A 6,583-nucleotide genomic window follows, 5' to 3' on the forward strand; every position below is an offset into this window, starting at 1 on the left:
TTACAAAACCACTACATTATAGGGATGTCAAAAAACCGACACCGGCCCCTAAGTGATGGCCTTGAAAAATTCTGTTTCAGTCAGTCGAATGAATTGAATCCAGCATAATATATGACAAAGATGGTGGGATAGGCTGGAAGTATAAGGTAAGTGATGACGTATGAACGGTCTAGTGGCCTTGCAAGTAGGACAGACATGTCAGCAGAAGGACAACTAGTGCGTATGACTTTTACTTTCGGGCTTTCACTTGGGACAGACATGGTGCCCCCGCAAGAGTTCAGGGAAATTGGCGTTAGGTTCTGACCAGAGGTTAGGTCGGTGTATCCTAAGTGGACAGTATAAATGTTGCGAGAGGACCCATGTGACAAATGAACCAAGCTTTTTAGCCCATTTCACACACCTGCTGTAAAGTGGTTGGCATTTGGAAGGGCATGCAGCTGTAAAAACCTTTCCAAAACTGACCTCCCCCCTGTGCTGGTGCCACGTAAAAAGCACTGGTTCATGCGTCCTGGCATCTCTTGTGGGTATTTTTCTAGCCAGAAGGTGATCATCGCTTCTATACCCTAATCGTGTGGGATTATAGTGTACAAATTCACCACATCGAATGATACTAACAGGGTTCCTTCACTTATTGTCTTCGGGAGGTGCTTTAGCATGTCTAAGTCATCCCTGATGAAGCTTTTCACATATTTTAGAAACGGTTTGAGTAAGATGTCGACAGAAACAGGTGTGTTGCCGTAGCAGAGTGTAAACAATAAAAACAGAAGAAAGGTGAAAGAAAGAAAGAAGCTTTTTTTTTTGGTTTGTTGAGGTTTTAACTATTTCAGTTTTAATTGAGTCTTATTTCGTAGTTGTCTTGACGGTCTTGTGGGTAAAGACCTGAGTGCTATCAACTTTGAATACTCTGGGGTTAGAGTTCAATTCTTGCTAAGACGAAATTTGTTTTGTTTTGGAAGTATACTTCTCATATCAGGATCTCAAACTTGATCACTTAGCTGCATGTTGAACCTTCATCCCCGTAAAGTAAATAAAAAATAGAGATCATCAAAGTTGTTTTTATAATTCAATTTTGCTTGGATAGCTTTAAATATCTCATCTTTACATACAGTTACAAAGCTGTCTTGATGGTCGTGTGGGTAACGACGCCGGAGACAAAACTGTTAACCTGTAGACAGTGAGTTCGATACGTGCCGGGATTATTAGTTTTTTTTAATTGAATTCTGGGAAAAGTTAGGTTTATAAATCCTAATTTTCACTTATAAAATTGCCGCCAGTAAGATGGAACAGTGGTGCGAGAGGTGGAAGGGGCGTTGGGGCGCGTTCAGGTGGTCTAGGCTGCCTGGTTCGCGCCCCCCTTCCTCTTTCACTTCTTTCATCGCCGGACCATTGACCCTGGCGGGTTTTTACCTCGCCTCATCATTTTTCCTCCTACTCCAGTCCCCCTCCTACTCCTAACCCTCCTAAATACTCCTAATTCTCAAAGACGAAATTAATTAAATAAATAATAATTAATTAATTAATTAAAAAAAAAACAAAATAAACATACATTTCGTACGAAATACCTGCGGCTGAAGAAATACAGCTAGCTTTACTGATTGAGTGTTTACGAATCGATGTATGTAATTGATACATGTAAAGCCATTCCAGAATCGACCCTCTCTGATTGAAGTCACGTAATTGAAGCCGAGGAAGGATTAAGAATTAAGGCTGCAACAAGGTAGGCAAAGAATAGAATCTTTTTTCTTTTTATACCCATTGTCTTTTACCGTCGCCTTTTAATGCGTTTTACACGAACAAATTGACACAAGAGTCTTAATTTTTGGTTTAATGTGAACACCCGGCCATATATACGTATGTATAATGCGTTTTACACGAACAAATTGACACAAGAGTCTTAATTTTTGGTTTAATGTGAACACCCGGCCATATATACGTATGTATATTGACATTCATTGGCAACATTACAATTTTGCAAATGTAATAAATACTTTTGGAAAGAAAACTTTGCTCCAACGAACCGAAGGAGCAATGAAATGTCATTTATCGCCCATTACATCTCGTACAGACAAGTGGGGGTAAAAACATAGAACGAATGAATATGAGGATGTAATGGCTACTACTGAACATCACTTCCGAGTGGTATCATTTAAATGTGTCTGGCATCAAGCTTATCATTCTATTATCTTTGTTAAGTAAACTGTGCATCTACTGTTTCATAAATCCACCACAGGTGACAAATGTCCATAATAATCTATCTCTGTCCCCAATGTGTCCTTTTTTTTTTTTGTAGCTTTTTCAATCAGTAATAACACATTGCCTACTTGGAACTTTCAATGTCTCTTCTTCTCTGACTATAAAAACTTGTTTATTTTCTCTTCAATCGCTGCATTTGTCCAATGTTAAAAATCCTGTAGATGTTTTATATTGTGTTTGTGTAATCAATTGGTGGATATTCTGTTGTTGGAGTTACTGGGCTTTATGTTTGGTTGGGGATTCTAGACTGATTAGTGTAATTCTGGTGTGTGGGCATTTGTGTATCACTCTGTTCTCTAGAGTTCTTGGTTTCCTTTCTCTTTTCTATTCCTTGTCCTTCATCTGGAGCCAGTCAGGGGCTACTGGCATCGACCACTTTCGCATGGTGCTCTTTTCATGCCCCAAAGAACAAAAATAAAAATAGGACTGCAGCTGGAAGTGCTCAGGTGTCACTGGGGCAGGCATTGAAGATTCAGCGCTTAGGAATGCTTCTGTAGGAGAAAATGCAGACCTTATTAAATATGCAAGGACCCCGAAACTTATGTCCTCTTAAGGGGTTTTTGCTTAATAAAAAAAAAATCTCTGTAAATGTAGTAGTTAGAGAGGAGAATAATTTGGTTAGGGGATATATTGGCAGCACTATTGAATTTAAAAGGAGATATCGGGTCCACATGAGCTCATTTTCGAATGCCAAATACTCCAATTCTACTACATTGGCATATTATATTCATGATTTGAAGAGGAGGAATATGAGCTATACTATTGAATGGTTAGGCCTATCCAAAGCCCCCCCCCCCTACACACTTTAATGCTAATGTAGATTATGCTTAAGGGAATTGTACTTGATTGGCCAAACACCTTAATATATTTTCTTATGTGCTCCCTTTCTGTAATAGGTTTTTCTCAACATTCTTGAGTAGTTATAAAATTAAAATCAGATGCCCACCTGAGCTGTGATCTTGAATTGAATCTGTAGCAAATTTTCTTTTATCTAAATTTAATTATTGACCTTTGAAATGCATATATTTTTCTTTGTTCGACTCGTGTTAGCTTTTATTCGTGCATACCGTTGGCTTTTACCATTTGGGGCCCTGTTGTTTTGACCAATTGGAATGTTTATTCATTATACCTTTCAGTTTAGTCAACCATTTCATCAATTGCAGCAGCTTCATAACTAATTCAGTTCTCTGATAGCTTAGTTGTATATCTGATATGCTTTTATAATTACTGTTGTACTGAATAATTATTGATAGATCTAGATTAGCAACAGTCAGTGCTACTATCACCAACTGAAAATCTAGGTTACTTTAGGTGAGCCTAATAACTGATGGTTTTGGGGTGTTGTTGTTTGTCACTCTTGGTGAGTCGTTGATAGTATACAACTAAGCTATTACTATACATTAAAAGAAATAGGCCTCTGTAAAGTGCAACACATAACCAACAGTGGGGTTCATTGCTGGTTCCACTCCTAGTAACTGATGGTATTGGGGTGTTGTTGTTTGTCACTCTTGGTGAGTCCTTGATAGTATACAACTAAGCTATTACTATACATTAAAAGAAATAGGCCTCTGTAAAGTGCAACACATAACCAACAGTGAGGCTCATTGCTGGTTCCACTCCAGTACCCGGTGTGGGGCATAGGCTAATGTACGGAATACAAGCCAAATGATTGAAGTAATAATAATACAGTAAGGTTTTCTTGAAGCATTCACAGGTGTGGTTACGTGATAGAGAAGTTTGCTTGCCAACCATTCGGTCCCACTGCAGATATATGTGCGTCTGTGTTGGTGTTTACATCCTCATGAAAGACACAAAATAAGTACCAGGCTATTCTGGTCAGAAAGCTTAGCAAGAGCCTATGTATACATTTTAATTAAAATATATTTCGTTTTTGCTAGATTAGATTTGTTTCATTAAATTACCAAATTTCTCCTCAAACGTTAAACCCACCCCAACATAGAATATTCACTTCCATTCCATAAGTCGGTATAGCGTACATTTAAAGACTGGATTATGTTTTTTCAATCAGGTTTCAAAGTTGTTGCAGTGTTTCTGTCATGTGCTGTGAAAAAGGGGTAAGTAATACAAGGGATCTCGGATTATACAACACTGCTTCAGACAAACCTATCCAACCCATGAGCCTGTGGAAGAAGAGGTGATGAGGAAGACATGGAAAGGTAGGCAAACTCTTATATACACACAAGCACATACATTACTCAATTCATAATATATACACATACATACATCACTAGATTCATAATATATACACATACATCACTAGATTCATAATATATACACATACACACATTACTCGATTCATAATATATACACATACATACATCACTAGATTCATAATATATACACATACATACATTACTAGATTCATAATATATACACACATTACTCAATTCATAATATATACACATACATTACTCGATTCATAATATATACACATACATACATTACTCGATTCATAATATATACACATTACTCGATTCAAAATATATACACACACATTACTCGATTCATAATATATACACATACATACATCACTAGATTCATAATATATACACATTACTCGATTCATAATATATACACACAAGCACACACATTACTCGATTCATAATATATACACATACATACATTACTCGATTCATAATATATACACACATTACTCGATTCATAATATATACACACATTACTAGATTCATAATATATACACATACATACATTACTCGATTCATAATATATACCACATACATACATCACTAGATTCATAATATATACACATACATATATTACCCCATTCATAATATATGCACACATTACTCAATTCATAATATATACCACATACATACATCACTAGATTCATAATATATACACATACATACATTACTCGATTCATAATATATACACACACAAGCACATACATTACTCGATTCACATATCTGATATGCTTTTATAATTACTGTTGTACTGAATAATTATTGATAGATCTAGATTAGCAACAGCCAGTGCTACTATCACCAACTGAAAATCTAGGTTACTTTAGGTGAGCCTAATAACTGATGGTTTTTGGGTGTTGTTGTTTGTCACACTTGGTGAGCCCTTGACAGTATACAACTAAGCTATTACTGTACATATATATATTTATTCAGTTATTATGTCACAGGTCTCTGTGAAGTGCAACACTTAACCAACAGTGGGGCTCCTTGCTGGTTCCACTCCAGTACCCGGTGTTGTACGATGTGGTGTATAGGCTAATGTACGGAATACAAGCCAAATGATTGAAGTAATAATAATACAGTAAGGTTTTCTTGAAGCATTGACAGGTGTGGTTATGTGATAGAGAAGTTTGCTTCCCAACCATTCAGCCCCCCTGTGCTGGTGCCACGTAAAAAGCACTGTGGTGTCAGGAGTGCTGCAATTATGAATCTGTGGCTCATGCGTCCTGGCATCTCTTGTGGGTACTTTTCTAGCCAGAAGGTGATAATCGTTTCTATACCCTAATCGTGTGGGATTATATTGTACAAATTCACCACATCGAATGATACCAACAGGGTTCCTTCACTCATTGTCTTCGGGAGGTGGTTTAGCATGTCTAAGTCATCCCTGATGAAGCTTTTCACGGTCTGAGTAAGATGCCGAGGAAGTTGCTCAAATGGTGGGCCTCAGTTTGAGGCCAGTAGGGGGAGGATCATTAATGCATAGGCTTGGAGAAACTCTGCAAGCGTTAGAAATATTTGGATTTTTGTGTATCTGAGGTAATCCGTAGAATAGAGTAGGTCTGTATTTGAAGAGGATAAGTTTTAAAGAGTCTTCTGTGGGTTGTATTGTACTCATAGTAAATATTATTTTCCATCGTGGAGAGTATTCACTTCTTGTAGTACTCTGTGTCCATCACCACTACCGCACTTCCTTTGTTAGTTACTGTTAGTAAGTGAAATATATGTATAAATGATAACAAACAGACATTGTCTTTTAACTCTTTATTGACACATTAACATTGTCTTGTATTCTCTTATATTCAGAGCCAGGTACTTCTTTGTCCAGCCCTCCAGAGTAACTGCTTGGTTTCCGGAGAAAGAGGTCGTCTTGTTGATGAAAATAAATCAATAAAACAAAAAGTGCGTCTATTTTATTTAATTTAAAGTATGATAATTTAGTACCTACAATGTTTAATTATGATCATATACTTAGATTCTACAACAATTAAGTACGATAATTTGGTGTCTATAACGATTACATTCTACATAATTAAATTCTGCAATAGTTTAGTGTCTGTAATGATTAGATTCTATATAGTTAGATTCCACAATAGTTTAGTGTC

General features: G+C 36.7%; 2 long non-coding RNA genes across 2 annotated transcripts; one reads left to right on the forward strand and one right to left on the reverse strand.

The window, feature by feature from the left end:
- The first annotated feature begins 1,164 nt into the window (after positions 1–1,164).
- LOC149129193 (uncharacterized) lies at positions 1,165–6,380 on the forward strand. The gene is made up of 3 exons (XR_016240311.1): positions 1,165–1,717; positions 4,283–4,430; positions 6,285–6,380. It is a non-coding gene; the product is annotated as an uncharacterized LOC149129193 (long non-coding RNA).
- Positions 1,943–5,417, reverse strand: LOC149129194 (uncharacterized). Its single transcript, XR_016240312.1, has 2 exons — positions 4,827–5,417; positions 1,943–4,530 (listed from the first exon to the last, which is right to left on the reverse strand). It is a non-coding gene; the product is annotated as an uncharacterized LOC149129194 (long non-coding RNA).
- Positions 6,381–6,583: the final 203 nt, after the last annotated feature.

This window comes from Octopus bimaculoides, unplaced genomic scaffold, assembly GCF_046866305.1.
Source record: "Octopus bimaculoides isolate indiv1 unplaced genomic scaffold, ASM4686630v1 contig121, whole genome shotgun sequence".
In the NCBI taxonomy this organism is placed as follows: domain Eukaryota; kingdom Metazoa; phylum Mollusca; class Cephalopoda; order Octopoda; family Octopodidae; genus Octopus; species Octopus bimaculoides.